General features: G+C 32.4%; 1 protein-coding gene across 1 annotated transcript in view; it reads left to right on the top strand.

The window, feature by feature from the left end:
* Window positions 1-27,560, top strand: part of LOC139510791 (titin-like) — a 118,535-nt gene that overhangs the window by 38,594 nt on the left and 52,381 nt on the right. The gene's annotated exons all lie outside the window — the stretch shown is intronic.

The following is a 27,560-nucleotide window of genomic DNA, read 5'->3' as shown; positions in this document are numbered from 1 at the left end:
TCTAAGACCTGCTGTAAAAGCAATTTTCAGCAATAGTGCTTTATAAATGTTCATTTTTCCCCACCATACCTTAGATGAAATAATTCAAACTACTCTTCTAATCTTTCCATGAGTGATTTCCATCACTTTGATTTTCAACATGGCCCCCCTTTAATGTTTTAAAAGATATCATGACCTTATATGGACAATAGGTAGATATCATCATGATGTATTACCACATGAGGCTGCATAGGATTTCATCATCCCCTTTGTTTGTCAAGTCAACATCCGGTTTTAGAAAAAGTGATTTTAAAAACGAAAATGAAGTTTTTGACATATCATTTTGCACAAATAAAGAGTCTATGGCAGATATGAGCATGCTGATGTGCACACTTTGAATGATGCTTTGCCAATTTAACAGTTTACATCCAAACATCCAAAACAAAGTAAAGTTTAAAATCGTTTTTTACTCTAATGACGTAATGACTAATGTCATTATCATTGGAATGGCCATCTGATTACCATAATTGCCTTTTGTGACTTAGTCTTAAGGGATAAAAAATCGGGATCAGATATAAAATGTCCGGCTGGCTCAAATGTTTTTTGGAAGCCCTGGAACAGATGGCAATGTTTATAAACATAAACAATTAATTTGTTACTTACCCTTATAAGGAGTTATTTTCCTTTAAAAATTATAAATAATTTTTGAAAAATTCTAATTTCAGAACCGGAAGTCATAGAGACCTTGAACTTTCACCAATAATCTTTAATTAATTTGACCTTCAATATGCACCCAAGGTCAAAGGTCACCGAGTGCAAAAAAAATTTACGCTGCAAATTCAAGCTTACATATTAGAAAAACGATAAGACTTTGCTGCATACATACAGCGTGTAAATTGTTCCTCTCGACGAGCTCTACATTTTATACAATAAGCCCAAAAATGTCCAACCGTCTGTTTAAAAGTTACAACAGGATGATTCTTAAAAGTATAGTATTGTGTGTATATCTTTTTAAAGGTAACAGATATCAACCTACTATAAACTGCAAAGATGATCAGTAATTCAAGACCTTCAATTTGAGGTCAATGTCAGGTCATGATTAAATTTCACCTTGACCTTCACAGTATACTATGACTTTGACCTTGTGATATTTGAAAGGTCAAGTGGTCCTGAGTTGAATGGTGCCCTTCCAATGTCTCTACGACTTCTGGTTCTTAAGTTTGGTATTGCATCATATATTTGATGATTAATTGTGACCTTGGTGAACTTTGAAATTGTCCCAATTCTTTTTCTATAATGTTGTCCTTCAACTGTAGATAATTTATCATTTAACAGATTTGAGATATCTATTGTCGTTGTAGAGATAATGCAGTTTGAAGTTTTGCAAGCGGAGGCATGTATTTCTGAATCAACAAGAGCGTACCCCTTAAAATGTTTTAGAAATTGAAGAGGTTTTAACATAGTTATATGTTCAACCAAATACCAAAAACATTCCATGGAAAAAAACGCCAAAAATTCAATTTGAAATTTTCAAGTTTTGCATTGACTTTGTAAGTTTCATAACTTCTATTTATATAGTTGATATTGCATCATTGTTTGCACTTTATCAAATGGGGTCATCTGATATATCAAATTGAAGGTCTTAATAAACTCTACTTAAAAATGAAAATTTTAAACCCCCTTTTCATCGCAGGAGGACGGGTGGGGTCATTTAGTGCAAACATTCAAATTTCTCAGATGGTAAGGTTGTCGCATATCAAATGAAAGAACATAAAGCGTACATTTCAAATTTCAAATTGACATCTCCCAAAAATGGGTTGGATGGGGTCATTGAGTGCAAAAAATTAATTTTCTTTTAAGATGTTGTTGTATATTAAATGAAAGGTCATGATGTGTACATTGGAAATATCAAATCCCGACCTCCAAAAATTAGTTGGATAGGGTTATTAAGTGCAAAAATCAAACTTTCTAGAACATAGAGTTGTTGCATATCAAATGAAAGCTCATTTATATCATAATTCCGATCTCAAAAATGTAGGCAGTTGAGGTCATTAAGTGTTAAAAGCGGAAAGTTTCAGAAGGTATGCTTGTCGTATATCAAACGAATGGTCTATAATGTTCATGATGTTTTGGGTTCATCAAATCAAAATGAATGCCCTTTGAATGCGTATTATAGATCTTCTTTGAAGTACAAAAGTATTAAATTTCCCTATTAGGATCGAAATAATTATATCATGCCATGCTCTATGCTAATTTGAACATGGGTAGGCATTATATTTGTCAACATTTTACACCTAGCTATCACACGGTATAAATATATTGACAAATATAATGCCTACCCATGTTAAAATGAGCATAGTGATGGTACAAATAAACAAACATCAAAAGCACATGTATGTCATTTTTGTTTTGGTTGGAATGGCATTACACTTCTTATACTTACTCCATCAGGTAATCAACACTTCAAAAAATAAAATTAACATAGAGACCTAATGGCAAATTTTTTTAATTATTGACCAAAACTTATGAAATTAATAGTCAGAGTTCGTATATATCATATATTAATATACATCGAGGAAAAAATGATTAATTAATAAAAATGAATTTTTAGCTCACCTGGCCCGAAGGGCCAAGTGAGCTTTTCCCATCACTTTGCGTCCAGTGTCCTGCGTCGTCGTCATCCGTCGTCTGTCATCTGTCGTCCGTCATCCGTCGTCGTTAACTTTTACAAAAATCTTCTCCTCTGAAACTACTAGACCAAATTTAACAAAACTTGACCAAAATCATCATTGGGGTATCTAGTTTAAAAAATGTGTGGCGTGATCCGGCCAACCAACCAAGATGGCCGCCATGGCTAAAAATAGAACATAGGGGTAAAATGCAGTTTTTGGCTAATAACTCAAAAACCAAAGCATTTAGAGCAAATCTGACATGGTTATAATGTTCATCAGGTCAAGATCTATATGCCCTGATATTTTCAGATGAATCGGACATTTCGTTGTTGGGTTGCTGCCCCTGAAATGGTAATTTTAAGGAAATTTTGCTGTTTTTGGTTATTATCTTGAATATTATTATAGATAGAGATAAACTGTAAACAGCAATAATGTTTAGCAAAGTAAGATCTACAAATAAGTCAACATGACCAAAATGGTCAGTTGACCACTTTAGAAGTTATTGCCCTTTATAGTCAATTTTTAACCATTTTTCGTAAATCTTAGTAATCTTTTAGAAAAATCTTCTCCTCTGAAACTACTGGGCCAAATTTAACCAAACTTGACCAAAATCATCATTGGGGTATTTAGTTTAAGAAATGTGTCTGGTGACCCGGCCAACCAACCAAGATGGCCACCATGGCTAAAAATAGAACATAGGGGTAAAATGCAGTTTTTGGCTTATAACTCAAAAACAAAAGCATTTAGAGCAAATCTGACAGGGGTAAAATTGTTCAACAGGTCAAGATCTATCTGCCCTGAAATTTTCAGATGAATCGGACATTCTGTTGTTGGGTTGCTGCCCCTGAAATGGTAATTTTAAAGAAATTTTGCTGTTTTTGGTTATTATCTTGAATATTATTATAGATAGAGATAAACTGTAAACAGCAATAATGTTTAGCAAAGTAAGATCTACAAATAAGTCAACATGACCAAAATGGTCAGTTGACCACTTTAGGAGTTATTGCCCTTTATAGTCAATTTTTAGCCATTTTTCTTAAATCTTAGTAATCTTTTAGAAAAATCTTCTCCTCTGAAACTACTGGGCCAAATTTAACCAAACTTGGCCACAATCATTATTGGGGTATTTAGTTCCAAAAATGTGTCGAGTGAGCCAGCTAACCAACCAAGATGGCCGCCATGGCTAAAAATGGATCATAGGGGTAAAATGCAGTTTTTGGCTTATTACTCAAAAACCAAAGCATTTAGAGCAAATCTGACAGGGGTAAAATTGTTCATCAGGTCACGATATATCTGCCCTGGAATTTTTAGATGAATCGGATAATCGGTTGTTAGGTTGCTGCCCCTGAATTGGTAATTTTGAGGAAATTTTGCTGTTTTTTTGTTATTATCTTGAATATTATTATAGATAGAGATAAACTGTAAACAGCAATTATGTACAGCAAAGTAAGAACTAAAAATAAGTCAGTCTGACCAAAATAGTCAATTGACCCCCTAAGGAGTTATTGCCCTTCATAGTCAATTTTAAACAATTTTCTTAAAATTTGAAGATTTTCAATAACATTTTCCACAGAAAGTACTGTTTTAGTTAGAGATAATTGTAAGCAGTGAGTGAGTGCGTGAGCAAGAATGTTTAGTAAAGTAAGATCTACAAACACATCACCATCACCAAAACACAATTTTGTCATGAATCCATCTGTGTCCATTGTTTAATATTCACATACATGTAGACCAAGGTGAGCGACACAGGCTCTTTAGAGCCTCTAGTTAAGAATGCTTTTCTGCAAATATATAGAAGTCAAATGGACAATAATAATGATGATATAATTGCAAATGAGACATCTTTCAACATGAAGAAAAATGATGTGAATGTAACCAACTCTGGTCCGTATAACCTTCAACAATGAGCTATAAAATAATGTTTGACAAAATATAAAACAATCCAAAAGAGGAAACCAAAGACTTGTCAATGTCTCATGCTTATAATTCCCTACTGACGAAGTAGAAGGAGACTTTAGGTTTGCACTCCGTCTGTCTGTCTGTCTGTCTGTCTGTCTGTAACATCAAAGATTGAAGATATTTCAAAAAGATACAGCTACACACAGAAGAACATTATATTAATTCATCTTAATCATAGTGGCGCACTTATTATATTTGAAACTTACCTTGATAGAATATGAAAGACAAAAATTTAAATCCATCGGAAAATCACACTTGTTGTAGAGTTTATAAATAAATCACTGTCAATAACAAACCGTAAATGGAGAAAACAGATATCCGCAAAATAAATGTAAAAAGCAAATGTAAATTATTCTAACAATGAAGAAGATACAATTTCGTCTAGTCAATACCCTGGTTCATTTGACGATTACCACACAGGGATAAACCTATATATAATAGTTGCACAATAGGTTTGCACTCCGTCTGTCTGTCCATCCGTCAGTCCGGCAAATCAGTTTTTCTCACTATTTGACTTCGTGCTTGAAGATATCGATTATATATTGTTTAATCATGACAAGTTACATATCAAGTTCAAATTTTGTTCCAGTCTGATGATTTTGTGCAGAGTTATGGTCCTTGAACTTAGAAAATTCACTCAAATAATCAATTTTCCACATTTTTTCCCGTCATGCTTAATCATTTTGACATGATATTTGTTATATAGTTTACACCATGACAAGTTATAGATCAAGTTAGCTTTTTGTTCCAGTACAGTGAATTTTTAACCACTAGGTGACTATGTATTGCCAGGCAATACTCACAGAATGCTCTATATCTTGCAAATTGCATATACATGTTTTCACAACAAATTGCTCAGTGTCTGGCATTCTGTTAGATCAATATAAAATTGAGATTGCTGTAGAGTTATATGAAAATCCAAGTTGATTTGAAAAAGTTATCGAAATTTTTACAGGTGACTATCTGAATTAAGTCCGAAATGATAATTCAAGCTTTTTAACCGGATTTACGAAGTAAAAATGGGTTATTGATTTGGGGATGTTTTATGGGCGGGCGGGCGGCTGCCAAACAGTGTCCATGCATTTACTCATGAACCATTAAACCAAAGCTTTTCAAATTTTAATATGGAGATCAAATATAATATTGACGATTTTCACTTTTACGGTTCAGGAGTTGTGGTTCTTGAAAGATTGAAAAATGGTGTTTTCGTTCATGTCCTTGCTGTAACTCATGAACTGTTAAACCAAAGCTTTTTAAAATTTAATATGTTGTTACTGATGACAAAATGGAAATCAAGGTCGATATTGACGGTTTTCACTTTCACCGTTCAGGAATTACGGTTCTTGAAAGATTGAAAAATGGGGTTTCCAGTCATGTCCATACTTAATCTCATGAACTGTTCAACCACAGCTTTTAAAATTTTAATATGTAGTTATTGATGACATAAAGGTAGTCAAGTTCAATATTGACGATTTTCACTTTCACCGTTCAGAAGTTGGGGATCTTAAGATTGAAAAAAGCTGTTTCCAGTCGTGTCAATGCATTAACTCATGAACCGTTTAACCAAAGTTTTTCAAATTTTAATATGTTGTTACTGATAACAAAATGGAGGTCAAGTTTAATATTGATGATTGTCACTTTTACTGTTCAGGAGTTATGGTCCTTGTGATAATGAAAAATGTCAGGACACAAATAAATGTTAAAAAATCCGGTTTGCTCTCACTCTGACAGCCTCTTTTAACTATTAATTAAATCCTTAAATTTGACAGCAATGAACTAAACTACCAAAAACCTGGAATTTTATTAGATCAATATATAGTTGACATGGTTGAGATAGATGGACTGATTCAGATCAGCTGATACTAAATTAAAAGGTAAAGACTGAGTCCGTAAAGACAGGTTGAGACACGTCAAGACTAGTCGAGTAATCAAATTACTTCATAGCAACTTGCCATTTAACTATCAATGAGAGATATTAACCGTGAATGACCACTGCAACCTTTTTATATATTAATCTGTGTTCTCTAAAATCTATACAATGCTACGTTTGCATGTGTGCTTTTCTGGTACTGTAAACATGGTAAATTTGAAGTACAGTTTTATCCTTAAATAATCTATTACTTTTTCCTTACTTTTAAGTTATTTATAATTACCATAGTTTAACATTTCATGATTTGAACATCAATTTGACAATAACAGTTTGTGGTCGCATCAACAAAAAAATGGAGACTTAGCCATGTTAGCCGTGATGTTTGCAATTTTGATTGTGGCGGTGTCCTCAGTGTTGTCAATTTTCTTAAGTTTGTAATATGGTCAGTTTAAAGGGAACCACAAATGGAAAACCAAAGCTATTTGGTATGCAGTTGTATCAGCTTTAGTATATTCCATTTCAATGGAAATTGTTTGGCCCTGTCATCTCAGTCATGGTCTATTGACTTTAAAATTTGTGCATAATTTGCATGTTAAAAGTTTCTGATAAGGTCAGTTTAAGGGAACCACTTCTGTAAGTCATCGATATTTGGTATGGAGTTCTATTATTAATTTAGCCCATCTCATGTCATGGATTTATATGTAATTTCTTCCTCAGTCATGGATCATTGACTTTGAAACTTTTCCATAGTTGCATGTTAAAGTTTTGGATTAGGTCAGTTTTAGATTAATAAATGCTACATGGTATGCAGTTGTATTACAGTTGTGAATCAGTTGTATGGCTCATCTTATTTCCATGGAGATTATTAAGTTTTTTACCTCATTCATGGTCCATGTTTTGCAAATAGTTTAATTGATTGCTTTCAACATAGCAAAATAAAATACAGGCAAGAAATATCTCTGTGTCAATAGTATTTACAGTTTTAGTGTGTTCTACACTTTAGGCTCAAGGCCTTTTTGTACCAGTCCAGTACTTTTAAATTTTTACACTTTACAAAGTTAAATTTCCTAACAAATTATAGTATAAAAGAAGTACTAATTGTTATTGTACCTTCATAGTACTAAACTGGATCTTCAGATGTGTTGTACAAATCAAATACTGTAAAATTATACAATAGTTTGGCAGTATATTACTAATGCAATATTAAGTTTAAAAATAAGAAATACGATATGATTGCTATTGAGACAACTATCTACCAGAAACCATATTGTGCATATGTAAGTAGCTATAAGTCACCGTAAAGTCTTCAACAATGAGCAAAATCCATATTGTATTTAAAGCAATAAGAGTGCTCGACATGACAAAATGGAAAATAATTTAAACAGAAAAACCTACAATGTGATTATGTAAAACAATAAATGAATAACTTGTATGATAGACAACAGTCAACAACAAACACATAATTATATTCTCCTGACTTGGGACATGCACATACAGATTTTGCATGTTTACAAGTGCCCAACCCTCCTCTAACCTGGGATAGTGGTATAATAGAATGGCATAATAACTGGAAAAATCCATTTAAAAGTCTTAAATCTTTAGCTTTACACAAGGCAAAAACAAACAAAAAGTCAAAATACACAAAGTACGGATTTAAGAGTATTGCAGCTACCTTAATATGCTAACAGCTAGTTCACAGCCAATGAAAACTTTGATACATAAAATTATGTAAACTTAAATATCAATTAGTGCACTGCCAATGGATTTAGTCTCAGAATGTCATAAACAGTCTGAAAAAAAAATGATCTTGTACATTGAATGTCAAACTTTAGAATCAAAAGGATGTAGGATTTTAAGTTTGAATATCTATTTTAGCAACACACATTTTGTTATATAAATGTTTTAATATATTAATAAGACAATCAACATTATCACCAATAAAAACACTAAAATATTCAAAGATCTTATTATAGTGTTGAAATAATAACCTTTTAGAATAACTTTATTCAAAGGATCAATTAGTTTACATGGATTTTATCTAAATTGGTGAGCTGTATAGACAATACTGTATCACCATAAAAATTAGGAAATGATCACATTTCTGAACATCCAAACTTATAAACCTTTGTATATATGAAAGAAGTTAGTACATTTTCAGTACTTCAAACTTCTAGTTCTGAAAATGTACACGTCGAAGTAGTTGTATGTGTACTTCATATAAATAATCGAAACGAGGATATAATTTATATCTTGACATTTTCAAAAAAAATGTCCTCAATCATAGGTTATGATTTGTTAGCAAAAAATCAAATTCACACTGTATACTGTAGTTATATTCATAATTCATTAATTCTCGTATCATCTAGACCAAAAGAAATGTGCAACAATGAACTTTCAAAATGCAACATTTCTAATGGTATTTATATCTTTTTCACAGGCTCTTGTAAGACTTGGTGGTGAAAGTTACAAAGAAATATGTGCAAAACTCAAGGTTACCTCTCTATCAAGTGGAAAAGGATATGGAATGAAAAGTAAGAATTAAAAATGATATTTTTACATAAGTGTGGCAGAATGGAGTTTGTTGTCTCCCTTGAACAAGCTCATTATTTCACATTTATTGAAAGTTGTTTGTGTTCATGTTAAATCATTACAAAAATAGTTTAAAAAAGAATTTCATTTGCTTACAGGTTAAAAAAATCTTTATTGACCAAAATTAAGAAACTTCCATATATGTTTATACATATAGCATTTAGCTTACTTTATCAAATTGTGTAAGGACTGCCTATAAGTACAATTTGTAGGATTACTCAGCTTTTTCATCTTAAGCATGTTAAGGATAGTGTATCTGCGACATACTTAGTGGTTGGGTTTTTTTATTCATTTGATTTCAATTTTCCCCTTAATTAACTGAGGTTTTTCTCATGCAAACTGACACTTCCCCTCTTTGAGTTACCAATAATGTCCATGCCATTTAAAAGTCTCTACTGACAACATCTTAAGGATACTGAATTTCCAGTTATTTTTCACACATTATTAAAAGCATTTAGTGTATTATCATCTTAAGGAACTTACAAAATAGTAACATAAGCCAGATTCTTACCACAAATATTAATAACCCACCTTTGGACAGAAATGGTGTAATTAGTAAGTATTATGGTTGATTGTATCTGTTCAAATGATTGTAGTCAGGAGTTGTCAAAAATTTCTTTATAAATATATTGTTTATATCATGTGTGTTTTGAAGGTAGATGTCACAGTTGTTATGTGGTATTTTATTTTTGTTGTGTGTCTTAATGTTAATTTTTACTTGATCCTTTTTGAGGGTCCAGATTTGAAAATATCATTTTCATGCAGGCAAATCCGGTTCACTGTCACTCTGACACCCTCTTGTTACCAATGAAATATTCTTTTTTCAAATTTGGCTACTATCTTGAAAACATAACTAGATATACTGACTGACTTTAAAAACGCAACACTTATTTTGTAGATTTTGGTCTACAAAATCATGTTTAATACTGATACAACTACTATTCATGTTTATCATGCTTCTTTCTCTTTGAAAAAAAATCAACATCTGACTTACTTATGGTTATCAAACATACCAATTATTTTAGATTGCAAGAATTTCAGAAAGCGAAATTTCAAACCAATAAAAGATTTTTTCATTATTTTTTTTTTGTGGAACAGTTCTTTCAATCCTTGGCCACCCTTAAATCAGTTTTAAAATTTTGCATCTCCATATTGCCATGACCATGATGACTGAGGAATAAAAAACTGAATCAACGCATTAGAATACTGCAAACAGGAAAACGTGAACGTGCTGCAACCAGACAATTTGACGGCAGAAACTTGTCTTACTCGTCTAGTCTGCAAATGTCTTTTTTCCAGACACTCCTTTAAATAGATGAAATTAACATTGAGTTCTTTTCTGATGAAAACTAAAGTGACCATTGATTTGGAATATAGCTTAACTTTTTATTTTCAAGATTTCTTCAAAAACCAAGTTGATAAATGCTCTTGGTTACTCTTATGAATTCTTTTCCTGTTGTTTGAATGACCTAGATGACAAACACATTTTAATATTTTAATATCAGTGCCTGATTTCCACCTTGGGTGGCCCTTACCAATTTCATGATGGATATGGTCCTTTGATGGAGGTATAGTGTGGGTTATTAATATTTGTGGTAAGAATCTGGGCCCAGTGTCACGAAGCTGTCTTAGGACTAAGACATGTCTTAGGATGGTCTTACGACATATCTTAGTCTTAAGTGGGTTTCACAAAGCGGTCCTAAATTAGGACATCTCTTAAAGTTGGTCATAAAGTTAGGACAACGCGAGAGGTGTCTTATGATGGTCTTAGGATAGATATACGTTTATTTATATAAATTACACTCATTTTTTATATTAATTATCTAATTATCTATTCTCCTGTTCCTGCTTAAAACATGTATACATTGACTGATTATCAGGATTTGTCAACAATGAAAATTCGATGTATTGATATAAAAATTGCACTATTTTATCCCTTAACCTTTTATATCCAATAAAGTCGAAATTGAATTCAACTCACTTGTACCAAAACAATGTCATAATTTTATATTCTTTTTTTTTAATTTTGCATTGAAAATTTCATATTTATATTGATGTATTGTTTAAAGATAATTTATATATAAATTACTTTTATTTTTTTATATTTATTTTGCAAATTATGTCATTATATTAATCAATACGTTTAGAAAAATTTATAGTAAGACATACTACATTTACATGATTTTTTTCCGTAGATCATATTTATATTTGAAAATTTAAAGAACTTGCGACAGGTTTAGGATGTCTTAGCTAAGATGATCCTAAGACAGCTTCGAGACGAGATCTGAGATATGTCCTAGGATAGTCATAAGAGGATCATAAGACATGTCCTAAGATATGTCTTATGACATGTCTTAGGATAGCTTCGTGAAACCGGCCCCTAGCTTATGTTACTATCCCTAAAAGTCGTGTTTATCAGATTTATGTATGATACTCACATACTTTTTGGCCACAAAAATTTAGGAAACTTGCCACCAGATGAAACTCCTGCAAATTTCAATGTCATTTGGATGTATTTGTTGTATTGCAAAGGAAAATACAGTTACATTAAAATTAAGTTGAAAATTTTATGACAGCCCATGGAATTTAAAACACTGACAGGAAATATGAGTGAATATCCCTGTAAAAATCCTTATATAAAACCTGCCAGAATTTTTTTTGAAAAATCACATTTTAGAGTTTTTAACCGGATTTCCGAAAGAAAAATTGTTTATTGATGGGATTGTATGTTGGGGATGCATGGCAGTCGGGTGCCAAACAGTGTCTGTTCATTAACATGAAAACGCTTAGATCGCAAGAATTTCAGAAAGCAAATTTTCGATCCAATAAAAGATTTTTTCATTTTTTTGCTCACCTGACCCGAAGGGCCAAGTGAGCTTTTCCCATCACTTTGCGTCCGTCGTTGTTTACTTTTACAAAAATCTTCTCCCCTGAAACTACTGGGCCAAATTAAACCAAACTTGGCCACAATCATCATTTGGGTATCTAGTTTAAAAAATGTGTCCGGTGACCAGGCCAACCAACCAAGATGGCCGCCATGGCTTAAAATAGAACATAGGGGTAAAATGCAGTTTTTGGCTTATACCTCAAAAAACAAAGCATTTAGAGCAAATGAGTATGTTCGATAAGGTCCTAAAATGGCCCCATTTTTTAGCGTAAATTTCAAATTCGGATTTATTTACCAATATCACGATAAATTATAGCTAATACATTGACTGGATAGGATATAAGCCATTTTATTGAAAATTTCACAATTCTGCGTTTCATTATGACGTCACAAGTTGTACTCATATTGATTTTTCACGTAAAAATCAATGAAAATGGGTAAATTTCCATAGATTATTGGAGAGGAAACATAGAGCGCATACGTCGACAACACAGATCTTTTAAAATAATGTTTGTGAAGACATTTCACATGTCTTATTTGAATATTAAGCTTGTCGACGCCTGCACTCTATGTTTCCTGGTCCTTTATTTGGTTGAAATCCAGGTGATTTTGTCAAATTTCACAAAAATCCCTTATCTTGACCTTTTTGGGATGTAAAAATCAACGTGTTAGAATTAAACTTTGACAAAAACAGTTCTGTTTTACTTTCTCACATGTCTTTAAGGCAACTTAAAGCATTTATTGTCTTGTAACTATGAACTTTATAATTGGGGCCAAATATGGCCCTTACCGAACTTACTCCTTTGACAATGAGAATAATTGTTCATCAGGTCTAGATCTATCTGCCCTGAAATTTTCAGATGAATCAGACAACCCATTGTTGGGTTGCTGTCCCTGCTTTGGTAATTTTAAGGAAATTTTACTGTTTTTGGTTATCTTAAATATTATTATAGATAGAGATAAACTGTAAACAGCAATAATGTTCAGCAAAGTAAGATTTATAAATAAGTCAACATGACCGAAATGGTTAGTTGACCCCTTAAGGAGTTATTGCCTTTTATAGTAAATTTTTAACCATTTTTAGCTCACCTGGCCCAAAGGGCCAAGTGAGCTTTTCCCATCACTTGGCGTACGTCATTTGTCGTCCGTCGTCGTCGTTAACTTTTACAAAAATCTTTTTCTCTGAAACTACTAGGCCAAATTTTACCAAACTTGACCACAATCATCATTGGGGTATCTAGTTTAAAAAATGTGTCCGGTGACCCGGTCAACCAACCAAGATGGCCGTAATGGCTAAAAATAGCACATAGGGGTAAAATGCAGTTTTAATGCCCCACCTACGGTAGTAGAGGGGCATTATGTTTTCTGGTCTGTGCCTCCGTTCGTCTGTCCGGTTAAAGTTTTTGGTTGAGGTAGTTTTTGATGAAGCTGAAATCCAATCAACTTGAAACTTAATACACATGTTCCCCATATTATGATCTTTCTAATTTTAATGCCAAATTATAGTTTTGACCCCAGTTTCATGGTCCACTGAACATAGAAAATGATAATGCAAAGTTCAGGTTAAAGTTTTTGGTCAATGTAGTTTTTGATGAAGTGTAAGTTACATCAACTTGAAACTTAGTACACATGTTCCCTATGATATGATCTTTCTAATTTTAATTCCAAATTTAAGTTTTGACCCCAATTTCACGGTCCACTGAACATAGAAAATGATAGTGGGAGTGGGGCATCCGTGTACTATGGACACATTCTTGTTGGCTTATAACTCAAAAACCAAAGCAGTCGTTAACTTTTACAAAAATCTTCTCCTCTGAAACTACCAAGCCAAATTTTACCAAACTTGGCCACAATCATCATTGGGGTATCTAGTTTCAAAAATGTGTCCGGTGACCTGGTCAACCAACCAAGATGGCCGCCATGGCTAAAAATAGCACATAGAGGTAAAATGCAGTTTTTGGCTTATAACTCAAATACCAAAGCATTTAGAGGAATTCTGACATGGAGTAAGATTGTTTATCAGGTCAAGATCTATCTGCCCTGAAATTTTCAGATTAATCGTACAACCCGTTGTTGGGTTGCTGCCCGAGAATTGGTAATTTTAAGGAAATTTTGCTGTATTAGGTTATTATCTTGAATATTTTTATAGATAGAGATAAACTGTAAACAGCAATAATGTTCAGCAAAGAAAAAATTACAAATAAGTCAACATGACCGAAATGGTCAATTGACCCCCTAAGGAGTTATTGTCCTTTATAGTCAATTTTTAACAATTTTCATAAAATTTGTAAATTTTTACTGACATTTTTAACTGAAACTACTGGGCCAAGTTCATTATAGATAGAGATAATTGTAAGCAGCAAGAATGTTCAGTAAAGTAAGATGCACAAACACATCACCATCACCAAAACACAATTTTGTCATGAATCCATCTGCTTCCTTTGTTAAATATTCATAGACCAAGGTGAGCAACACAGGCTCTTTAGAGCCTCCAGTTTTTCTTTGTGAAACAGTTCTTTCAATCATTGGCCACACTTAAATCAGTTTTCAAATGTTGCATCTCCATATTGCCAAGGCTGAGAAATAAAAAACTGAATCAACCCATTAGAATACTGCAAACAGGAAAACATGAACGTGCTGCAACCAGACGATTAGAAACTCGTCTTACTGTCCTTGTGAAGATGATACCTTTAAAAGGGATTTATTGAAGACCATCAGTGACAGGAACAACATGCAGTGACAACGCAACCTCAATAGAATGTGATTATGGAACGTCATTTGCGAGACAGACCTACAACCGCAACGTCAACTGCTTATCAAATTGCTTAATGCCATTTTGCACAGCTTTATGCCATAAATGGTTCCCATTAACTGAACTACCAAAGAAAAGACTGCAGCAAAACATTTAAAGACTTAAAGTCTCAACCGCATAATTGCAAAAACTCATTGTAATGGGTGAACAACGGTAAAATCAGAAGGTAAAAAACAGAACCCATAACGTGCCGAACAGAATTGGTTGACCTTTCTGATAATCATTTTTATACGACCGCAAAAATTGAAAATTTTTTGGTCGTATATTGGTATCATGTTGGCGTCGTCGTCTGCGTCGTCGTCCGAATACTTTTAGTCTTTGCACTCTAACTTTAGTTTAAGTCAATAGAAATCTATGAAATTTGAACACAAGGTTTATGACCACTTAAAGGAAGGTTGGGATTGATTTTGGAAGTTTTGGTCCCAACAGTTTAGGAATTAGGGGCCAAAAAGGGCCCAAATTAGCATTTTCTTGGTTTTCGCACTATAGCTTTAGTTGAAGGCAATAGAAAAGTATGAAATTTTGACACAAGGTTTATGACTACGAAAGGAAGGTTGGGATTGATTTTGGGAGTTTTGTTCCCCTCAGTGTAGGAAAAAGGTGCAAAAAAGGGCCCAAATAAGCATTATTCTTGGTTTTCGCACAATAACCTTAGTATAAGTCAATTGAAATCAATGAAATTTAAACACAAGGTTTATGACCATAAGAGGAAGGTTGGGATTGATTTCAGGAGTTTTGGTCCCAATGAATTAGGGGCCAAAATGGGCCAAATTAAACTTTGTTTAATTTCATCAAAAATTGAACTATTGGGGTTCTCTGATATACCGAATCTAACCGTGTATTTAGATTCTTAATTTTTGGTCCTGTTTTCAAATTGGTCTACATTAAGATCCAAAGGGTCCAAAATTAAACTTAGTTTGATTTTAACAAAAATTGAATTCTTGGGGTTCTTTGATGTGCTGAATCTAAACATGTACTTAGTTTTTATACGACCGCAAAATTTGAAAAAATTTTCGTCGTATATTGCTATCACGTTGGCGTCGTTGTCTGCGTCGTCGTCCGAATACTTTTAGTTTTCGCACTCTAACTTTAGTAAAAGTGAATGGAAATCTATGAAATTTTAATACAAGGTTTATGACCACAAAAGGAAGGTTGGTATTGATTTTGGGAGTTTTGGTCCCAACATTTTAGGAATAAGGGGCCCTTTTTTTAGGGGCCAAAAAGGGCCCAAATAAGCATTTTCTTGGTTTTCGCACTATAACTTTAGTTTAAGTTAATAGAAATCTATGAAATTTTGACACAAGGTTTATGACCACAAAAGAACGGTTTGGATTGATTTTGGGAGTTTTGGTTTCAACAGTTTAGGAATAAGGGGCCAAAAAAGGGCCCAAATAAGCATTATTCTTGGTTTTCGCACAATAACTTTAGTTTAAGTAAATAGAAATCAATGAAATTTAAACACAATGTTAATGACTACAAAAGGAAGGTTGGTATTGATTTTGGGAGTTTAGGTCCCAACAGTTTAGGAATTAGGGGCCAAAAAGGGTCCTAAATAAGCATTTTTCTTGGTTTTCGCACCATAACGTTAGTATAAGTAAATAGAAATCTATGAAATTTAAACACAAGGTTTATGACCATAAAAGGAAGGTTGGTATTGATTTTGGGAGTTTTGGTCCCAACAGAATAAGGGGCCCAAAGGGTCCAAAATTAAACTTTGTTTGATTTCATCCAAATTGAATAATTGGGGTTCTTTGATATGCCGAATCTAACTGTCATGACTGTGTATGTAGATTCTTAACTTTTGGTCCCGTTTTCAAATTGGTCTACATTAAGGTCCAAAGGGTCCAAAATTAAACTTAGTTTGATTTTGACAAAAAATGAATCAGTTAGGTTCTTTGATATGCTGAATCTAAAAATGTACTTAGATTCTTGATTATTGGCCCAGTTTTCAAGTTGGTCCAAATCGGGGTCCAAAATTAAACTTTGTTTGATTTCATCAAAAATTGAATAAATGGGGTTCTTTGATATACCAAATCTAACTGTGTATGTAGATTCTTCATTTTTGGTCCTGTTTTCAAATTGGTCTACACTAAAGTCCAAAGGGTCCAAAATTAAACTTTGTCTGATTTTAACAAAAATTGAAATCTTGGGGTTCTTTGATATGCTGAATCCAAAAATGTACTTAGATTTTTTATTATGGGCCCAGTTTTCAAGTTGGTTCAAATCAGGATCTAAAATTATTATATTAAGTATTGTGCAATAGCAAGTCTTTTCAATTGCACAGTATTGCGCAATGGCAAGAAATATCTAATTGCACAATATTGTGAAATAGCAAATTTTTTTTTAATTAGAGTTATCTTTCTTTGTCCAGAATAGTAAGCAAGAAATATCTAATTGCAAAATATTGTGCAATAGCAAGATTTTTTTTTAATTGGAGTTATCTTTCTTTGTCCAGAATCAACTTAAATCTTTGTTATATACAATATACAATGTATATTCACTTTTTACTACCAACTGATAAATTAAAATGATTTTTACCATTCAGTGATAACAAGCAGTTTTTTTTACATCTTAATATTTTATGATGTATTTAAATGAGTAGTTATTGTTGCAAACTCCATTAGAAATTTTAATTGAGATTAGTTTTGGAATATGGGAAAGGGGGATGTGATTAAAAAAATTGGGTTCAATTTTTCTCATTTGAAATTTCATAAATAAAAAAGAAAATTTCTTCAAACATTTTTATGAGAGGATTAATATTCAACAGCATAGTGGATTGCTCTAAGAGAAAACAAAAATTTTAAGTTCATTAGACCACATTCATTCTGTGTCAGAAACCTATGCTGTGTCAACTATTTAATCACAATCCAAATTTAGAGCTGAATCCAGCTTGAATGGTGTGTCCATACTTGCCCCAACCGTTCAAGGTTCAACCTCTGCGTTCGTATAAAGCTACGCCCTGCGGAGCATCTGGTTCTACTTTTAAACATGTACACTACTGTAAATGAATACATGCATATTTTAAAGGATTAAAATTCGAGGCAAGTGTCTTCGTCCAGCTCTGGTTGCCTTATGCATTTCCATTATGAATAAGGGGCCAAAAAACAAGAATTTTTGTTTCAGGACAATAACTTGTTTGTAAGGGACAACATCAAAAGTTCAATGTAGGATAAAAACTTAATTTACCTAGTTTTTTCACTGACCGCCCCCCCGCTCCCTGTTAACTTGATTTGGGAAAAATTGATTGACCAATAAGGGCATATGCTATCAGAGTATACTTTTTGTATCATGGGTCCTGATTTTCCCCAACAATGCTTGTTTGTTCTGTATATAGACTTGGACATCACTTTTGAAAAATATTAGAAAAAAAGTGATGTGTATTTTTATTATGCATCACATAAGGCAATGTTAAATTATAATTTTATAAACATGACATTTAATTTCGGCCCAAAATTTGCTTTCCAGTATGATTTGATGGCTTTCATTTGGTTTAAAAGTCCAAACATTTGTTAGGAGAGAACTTAAATCCATATTTTTCAATAACAAAATCAATGTTGAATAAACAAAATTTGCAAATGTTTTTACCCCCTTTCCCCCTAACTATACTGTTCATTGCAGACCCTCCAAACTATTTGAATTCAGTTTTTATACCCCACGCAACGAAGTTGCGGAGGGTATAATGTTTTTGACCCGTCCGTCTGTCCGTCAGTCCGTCCGTCTGTCAGTCTGTCCGTCCGTCCGTCCGTCCGTCAGTCCGTCAGTCCTGTTTCTTGTCATCGCAACTCCTCTCAAACCACACAACAGAATTTCACGAAATCTTTTCAGATAATAAGGACATACTATGTAGTTGTGCATATCGACGGGAAATTGCGATTCAATTTTTTTTCTAGGAGTTACGCCCCTTTGAACTTATTTACTTTAATGTACTACTGCAACAGTTTGTCATCGCAACTCCTCTCAAACCACAAAACAGAATTTCACGAAACCTTTTCAGATAATAAGGACATACTATGTAGTTGTGCATATCGACGGGAAATTGCGATTCAATTTTTTTTCTAGGAGTTACGCCCCTTTGAACTTATTTACTTTAATGTACTACTGCAACAGTTTGTCATCGCAACTCCTCTCAAACCACACAACAGAATTTCACGAAACCTTTTCAGATAATTAGGACATACTATGTAGTTGTGCATATCGACGGGAAATTGCGATTCAATTTTTTTTCTAGGAGTTACGCCCCTTTGAACTTATTTACTTTAATGTACTACTGCAACAGTTTGTCATCGCAACTCCTCTCAAACCACAAAACAGAATTTCACGAAACCTTTTCAGGTAATAAGGACATACTATGTAGTTGTGCATATCGACGGGAAATTGCGATTCAATTTTTTTTCTAGGAGTTACGCCCCTTTGAACTTATTTACTTTAATGTACTACTGCAACAGTTTGTCATCGCAACTCCTCTCAAACCACAAAACAGAATTTCACGAAACCTTTTCAGGTAATAAGGACATACTATGTAGTTGTGCATATCGACGGGAAATTGCGATTCAATTTTTTTTCTAGGAGTTACGCCCCTTTGAACTTATTTACTTTAATGTACTACTGCAACAGTTTGTCATCGCAACTCCTCTCAAACCACACAACAGAATTTCATGAAACTTTGTAGATAATAAGGACATACTATGTATATTGACAGGAAATTATTATTCAATATTTTTTCTTATACAATTTTTTTTTCTTATACTTAATTAATTTCTCCAATGACAATGTGGGGACGTGGGGTATGTGAGCGTGCTCACTAAGGTTCTTTAATTTATCCTACATTGATCTTTTGATGTCGTCCCTAAGTTTATGGATCTCTCTGAATTTGTAATACAAGGTTTCATACCACAAAGGGAAGGCTGGGATTGAATTTAGGGTTGTGAAAAAGTGTGGGAGGAATTTTTTTGCAATTTTTGAGATTTGCATCTTATTTTTTCTTGATGATTCAAGATTTTCAAAATTTCAAATTTTTTTTAAACTTTTTTTTTTAGTGTTTTTTTCTAAAAAAAAATCCATTTTCAAATTAATTAATTTTTTATTTAAGTAATGACTAATATTTTTTCTGTCTACGATGAAATAACATAAAAAATGTGGTGCACACTGAATAAAATGTGCACCACATTTTTATGTTATTTCGATAAGACAGAAAAAATATTACAGTCATTCCTTATAATTTAATACTAAATACCATTTTAAACATGGGTAAATCATGAAAAATCGTTGATGACGTCACGGTCACATGATAAAATTATGTCTATGAGCTAAGAAACAAACAACTAGCCAATCAGAAGACTTATTACATCCAATATTAAATTATTTACATATGAGAGCAGCAAATACTGATATGACAGGAGATACACACCAAACAGGGTCTTTAAATTATCATATATAATAGATAAACCGTATTGCACAATAGCAAGAAATCTTCAATTGCACAGTATCGCAAAAAAGTAATAGTTAATCTTTAGTTGCACAATATTGTGCAATAGCACAGTATTAGGCAATAGCAAGAAATCATCAATTGCACAGTATTATCTATGTGCAATAGCAAGAAATCTTCAATTGCACAGTATTGGGCAATAGCAAGAAATCTTCAATTGAACAGTATGGCAAAATAGCAAGAAATCTTCAATTGCCCTGTATTGCGCAATATCAAACAATCTTTAAATGCATGTTTTTTTCACAATAGCATGAAATCTTCAATGAAAACTAATACAAATCTTTTAACCAATTTCAATGGGATTTATGTAAAGTCTTGGCATAGACAATAGTTAAGATCAGTCTGTGGTTAATACCGTTCTATAAGACATGATATCATCAATAACTTAGTAAAACTTTTATGGAATTTTATGAAATATGAACAGAATATTTTTATTCCATCCTGCATTTTTTGTCGCAAAAGCGAGACCTACAATCCTACATTCTATAGTCATGGTTATCAGCAGCGTCCACAAATATTCACTCTGTGGTTAAAGATTTTTTAATTTTAATCACTATCTTACGCTATCCTAGATTTCTACCAAACTTAGAAAGAAGCTTGTTTATGATCATCAGATAGAATTTAGAATTAAAGCTTGTGAAAATAAAAATCCTGTTTATCCATTTTTGACGAGCCTTCGACTTTAGTCGAAAAAGCGAGACTAAGTGATCCTACATTCCGTCGTCGGTGGCGTCCACAAATATTCACTCTGTGGTTAAAGTTTTTGAAATTTTAATAACTTTCTTAAACTATACTGAATTTTTATTAAACTTGGACAGAAGCTTGTTTATGATCTTAAGAAAGTATCCAGAAGTAAATTTTGTAAAAATAAAATTCCATTTTCCCCGTATTTTACTTATAAATGGACTTAGTTTTTCTGCAAGGAAACATTACATTCACTCTGTGGTTAAAGTTTTTAAAATTTTAATAACTTTCATAAACTATCCTTGATTTGTACCAAACTAGGACAGAAGCTTGTTTATGATCATTAGATAGTATCAAGCAGAAAATTTTGTAAAAATGAATTTCCACTTTTCCGTATTTTACTTATAAATGGACTTAGTTTTTTTGCCAGAAACAAAACACTCACTCTGTTGTTTAAGTTTTTAAAATTTTTATAATGTTTTTAAACTATCCTGGATTTCTACCAAACTTAGACAAAAGCTTGTTTCTGATCATTAGATATTATTCAGAAGTAAATTTTGTGAAAAAAAAAATTCACTTTTTCCGTATTTTACTTATAAATGGACTTAGTTTTTCTTCCAGTTAACATTACATACAGTCTGCAGTTAAAGTTAATAAAACATTTATTAGATTCATTTATACAAAACTTCAAAGGTGTTTGTATTCTGCTATCTCATATTGTATTTTCTTATGGTCTCATATTGTAGTTTCTTGTAATGTTCTATTGTATTTTCTTGTAGACTCTTATTATATATTTCTTGTAGTCTCATAGTGGGAATATTATTTCTGTAGTTTCAGTAGGAGGTTGTGTAATCTTTTGTTTGTGTAACTGTTGAGGGATCCTGATATAGCAAATCTCAATTAAAGTCAGCATGGCAATTTGATAGCTAGCCCACATAAATGAGCAAAAAAGACCAAATAACTGCTCCAAAACAAAATGCAAACAAGGCAAATATAAGGGATTTCTGTGTGTAAACCAAAACATAGTCTCAGCAAATCATACTGGCTTAAAGCAGAAAGACAGTTAGAATAAATAATAATATTTATTAAAAAATCATTTAATTTTGGCCCTTGAGAAACACTCAGCATACAAACGGAATTTTGAGTTCCTGCCTGAGCAAGTCAGCTTGCAACCTTCAGTGTAAGGAAGAACCTGCCTGCCCGACAATGCGCCAGCCGGGGAATGTGAAGCGAGGGTTCTCCACTTAGGTGATGAGACTAGGCGTCTCATCGGCAGCCAGGTAGTGCAAGGGTCTGCCTGGGGGATAGCCCATGTACTAGTGAAGTAGCAGGGGTCTATCAAACTGGCACTGGAATAAATTTGATAAAATTTGTCCCCGAAATGCTTGGGGATGAATGAAATTTTAGAAATGACCAGTGATAAAATTCCATTAAGGTCCAAAAACTCAGATGGAAACAGATGAGTGCCCCCAAGGATTTAGGAGTTTGGATTTATTCACCTTCAATAAAGTCATGAGAGAAAAAAAAAATAATAATGAAAATAATGTTACATACTGATTCATAATAATGTTACTACATGTTTACTAATGATATTTAGTATTTAAAGAGTAGAAGTTAATGTTAAAATTTTTTAGCAAAACTGCATACTGTTGGGAAATCAAACATGTGAATTTTATAAACAATGGTATCCAGCTGAGCATTCAAAACATAAATGCTATTAAAATAGAATTCAGTATCCCAATTTTTGAAAATGTAATAAAAAATGATATTCACAGTATTCCAATTTTTAAAAATACTATACAAAATGATATCCAGTATCCAAACAAGATTAATTCAAAATTTTACATGTTTAAAGATTCAAACATGAGAATACTATCATTATTAAGTCAGTAAACTGTAATTCAATGATGAGAATGATATAAAAAGGATATTCAGTATTCAATAATCAGAATTTATAAAAATGATATTCAGTATATTCAATAATAAGAATGCTAAAAAAATGATATTCAGTATATTCAATGATTAGAATGCTATAAAAATGATATTCAGTATATTCAATGATTAGAATGCTATAAAAATGATATTCAGTATATTCAATGATGAGAATGCTATAAAAATGATATTCAGTATATCAATGATAGAGTGTTTCAGTATCAGTTTCTGAAATGCAACAACTGCACCAGATTGGTTGGTAATAGATTTGAACATAGGAAGAAATGCATTCAGTATTCAGAGTGGGGGAGAAACTGCCTGTATAACAATCTGCTAGTTTAGGGAATGTGGAGCGAGGATTCTCCACGAAGAGGTGAGACTTGGCATCTCATTTGTAGATGTTTGTATGCAAGGTATGCATGGGGATATCCTACGTGCTAGTAGATTACCATACAGGCATGAGAACTATAAATTCATTATTCAAACATGATAAATTTTCCTAAACAAATTTGTGAAGAAAATGCCACTCTGTTCAGTTGAGGCAATTATAAAATAATACTTTTCAGGCTTAAAAGCTCTCATCATTGAATAAGATGTTATAATATGCAGCTATATAATTAATAATTTTTTAGAGGTGTTTGTCAAATTTCACAGCTATAAAGTACTGTTAGATTCTGGGGTAGATGTAGTATTAAATGCTATGTATACTGCCATCTGCAATTTAAACATTGTGTGAGAAAAAAAAAAAGTTTAAAATACAAATACTCTACAGTAAACATCACTATATCCCAAAATATTAATATCTTTAACATCAATAAGAAGATATAAACAATCTCTATAATATCTAAATTAATAGGAAAACTGTATAGATTCTTGGTTTTGACATATTTTAAATGTAAAGTTGTCTATTTAAAAAGTGTATGTTGTCCAATTTAAAGGATTCAAGTTGCTGGAATTAGCTACATCCCGAGTTATGGAGTAGGTTTACAATCATGTTCGCTTTAACATACTTCTGGACTGCTTGGGCACTGATGAAGCTGTAGTTTGTCCTTTATGGTACATCACGATTTACGGAGTAGGTTTACAATTTTGGTTCATAATCAGTAACATACTTCTGGAATGTTTGCACAGGCACTGATGAGGCTGTAATACTGCCTTGTAGTCAATAAGCTAATTGTGCTACATGATCTGATTGATTGGTTGGAGAAATAATATGTCCACACAGATAAAGGAACTGATATATACACTTATGTCCATGTTGAAATGCATTGAGTCTCATTTAAAAAAAAGTGAATATCTGCCATGTCTGTAATGTAATCCTGTTGAAAACATGGGATCATTCTGAACTTGATAAATGTGAGAACCAGTTGCTGAATGTGCTTTAAACCACTGATAAGTTGGTGATACTATGATAAGAATACTGGCAATGTTCATGCTCTGTATAATATGTAGGTACTACTGGGGTACAGTTGAATAAATGTAAAGTTTAATAAACAATAGTGGAAATTATTTGTCCATGCCAAGTAAGTCAAGCTGTAATGCCACATCCAAAGTAAAATGAAAAACTTGATCATGTTGATAATGTCTAATCCTTTTGTTGTAAATCTGGTGAAACCAAAGTGCATACAGGACGTGTCTATGTCTCCATTTCCTCAGTGTTAAAATATGCAATATAAGAAATGAAGAAAGGTGTCAGTAATAATATTATTATTTTTTAAGGCAATATCAAAAGCTGTACTTATGTAATAATCCTATAAATGTAAACTGTATAACAAGAAAATAACTGTTTGACTTATTTAGAATAATTCAAAAACTGAATAAAATTATACTAAAAGTATCTTTATCTTATTTATCTAAGATCATGAAACTACTAAATAATTATTTGCAGAATGCATGAAAGGCAGGGTATATATGAAGACAGCAAGTAAAAATAATTAAATATAAAAAAGGAAATAAGAATAAAATAAAACATTGATCACTATATACTAATCCAATAATAAAAAGAAATAAAAATCAGGATAGGTGAAATTCCAAGTGGCTGTTTTCTAAATAATATTTAAATTAAAGAAGTGAATATTTTTTTTTTTCAATCTCGTCTCTAGTTGCCTTCAGATAATAATAATGCAAAGAAAACTCCAAGCACCATACATCTGTATATAAGAAATAAAAGTTCAAACAAATATACTTGCCTAGAACAGTTGTGTAGAATGTAAAGCCAGTTCAATATATAACACTCATGGATATCTCTGTATGGTCACAAATTATAGAAGGATCTGATGATATATTAGATTTTGCTCGATCACATAATACTCTCTAACACAGTAACATGGTTAAAAACTTCACATGAAAAACTACACACGTTTGCAAACATATAAACTCAGCTGTGTGTATTTTAGTTAATAAGATCCAAAGGTGAAATAAACAAGATAAGTTCATGTCCCAAGAAGTAGATATCTAAAATTAGTATGGTAGCAGTTCAAAAATAATGCAGCCACATTGTGATTGTCAACATATAATGGTAAAAGTTAATGGTAAAAGTTATGAAGTCCAGTTGAATAAATTGAATAATAGCACTGTAAAACTCCATCAACTAGTCAGGCTGCTATGAACCAAGAAACTGATTATACAAAGACCATGCAATTGGCTTTACACACAGATTGGGTACATCTAACATCCAGGGGGAGGAGACTGACCTACTGACCCTCAAATAATATACTATTTATTGTGTAATCAGTATTAAAGAGATCTGGTATCATATTCTGCTTTCCTCTCCTACAGTGATTGTTTGTGACATGTATCTGATTAAGAAAAGATTAGTGTGCCTCCTAGTGAGATTCCAATGTAACTTCAAGGTGTCAAATGTTAGACTAATTACCTCAAGATATAACAAGTGGTCTGTGTATGTTAATTAATTGCATCCATGATGTCAGCATCTTTATCATAAAATTAATTACTTGTAAACTGAAATGGCTTTTCTGTTTGTATAAACAATACTTATATTACATATAAGTAGATATAAACTATCCTGGATATTTTACCAAACTTGGAAGCTTCTTTCAATCAAAAGACAGTATCGAGAGGGAAATTTTTAATGATGTTTTTCCTCATTTTTGTTGAGTCTGCGATTAACAGCAAAAGTAGGCGAGACACTGGGTTCCGTGGAACCCTTACGAATTTTTTACATATAAATGGACTTTTTTTGCAGGTTTTTCTGCAAGTTAACATTACATTCAATTTGTAGTTACAGTTTTATTATTTTTAATAACTTTCTTAAACTATCTTGGATTTGTACCAAACTTTTTTTCATATTTTACTGATATATTTTAGTTTTTATACGACCGCAAAAATTTGAAAAATTTTTCGTCGTATATTGCTATCACGTTGGCGTCGTCTGCGTCGTCGTCGTCGTCTGCGTCTTCGTCGTCCGAATACTTTTAGTTTTCGCACTCTAACTTTAGTAAAAGTGAATGGAAATCTATGAAATTTTAACACAAGGTTTATGACCACAAAAGGAAGGTTGGTATTGATTTTGGGAGTTTTGGTTTCAACAGTTTAGGAATAACGGGCCAAAAAAGGGCCCAAATAAGCATTATTCTTGGTTTTCGCACAATAACTTTAGTTTAAGTAAATAGAAATCAATGAAATTTAAACACAATGTTAATGACTACAAAAGGAAGGTTGGTATTGATTTTGGGAGTTTAGGTCCCAACAGTTTAGGAATTAGGGGCCAAAAAGGGACCCAAATAAGCATTTTTCTTGGTTTTCGCACCATAACGTTAGTATAAGTAAATAGAAATCTATGAAATTTAAACACAAGGTTTATGACCATAAAAGGAAGTTGATATTGATTTTGGGAGTTTTGGTCCCAACAGAATAAGGGGCCCAAAGGGTCCAAAATTAAACTTTGTTTGATTTCATCCAAATTGAATAATTGGGGTTCTTTGATATGCCGAATCTAACTGTCATGACTGTGTATGTAGATTCTTAACTTTTGGTCCCGTTTTCAAATTGGTCTACATTAAGGTCCAAAGGGTCCAAAATTAAACTTAGTTTGATTTTGACAAAAAATGAATCAGTTAGGTTCTTTGATATGCTGAATCTAAAAATGTACTTAGATTCTTGATTATTGGCCCAGTTTTCAAGTTGGTCCAAATCGGGGTCCAAAATTAAACTTTGTTTGATTTCATCAAAAATTGAATAAATGGGGTTCTTTGATATACCAAATCTAACTGTGTATGTAGATTCTTCATTTTTGGTCCTGTTTTCAAATTGGTCTACACTAAAGTCCAAAGGGTCCAAAATTAAACTTTGTCTGATTTTAACAAAAATTGAAATCTTGGGGTTCTTTGATATGCTGAATCCAAAAATGTACTTAGATTTTTTATTATGGGCCCAGTTTTCAAGTTGGTCCAAATCAGGATCTAAAATTATTATATTAAGTATTGTGCAATAGCAAGTCTTTTCAATTGCACAGTATTGCGCAATGGCAAGAAATATCTAATTGCACAATATTGTGAAATAGCTATTTTTTTTTAATTAGAGTTATCTTTCTTTGTCCAGAATAGTAAGCAAGAAATATCTAATTGCAAAATATTGTGCAATAGCAAGATTTTTTTTTAATTGGAGTTATCTTTCTTTGTCCAGAATCAACTTAAATCTTTGTTATATACAATATACAATGTATATTCACT

This window comes from Mytilus edulis, chromosome 2, assembly GCF_963676685.1.
Source record: "Mytilus edulis chromosome 2, xbMytEdul2.2, whole genome shotgun sequence".
In the NCBI taxonomy this organism is placed as follows: domain Eukaryota; kingdom Metazoa; phylum Mollusca; class Bivalvia; order Mytilida; family Mytilidae; genus Mytilus; species Mytilus edulis.
The sequence above is the reverse complement of the archived record's forward strand: the minus strand, read 5'-3'. Positions and strand labels throughout refer to the sequence as shown.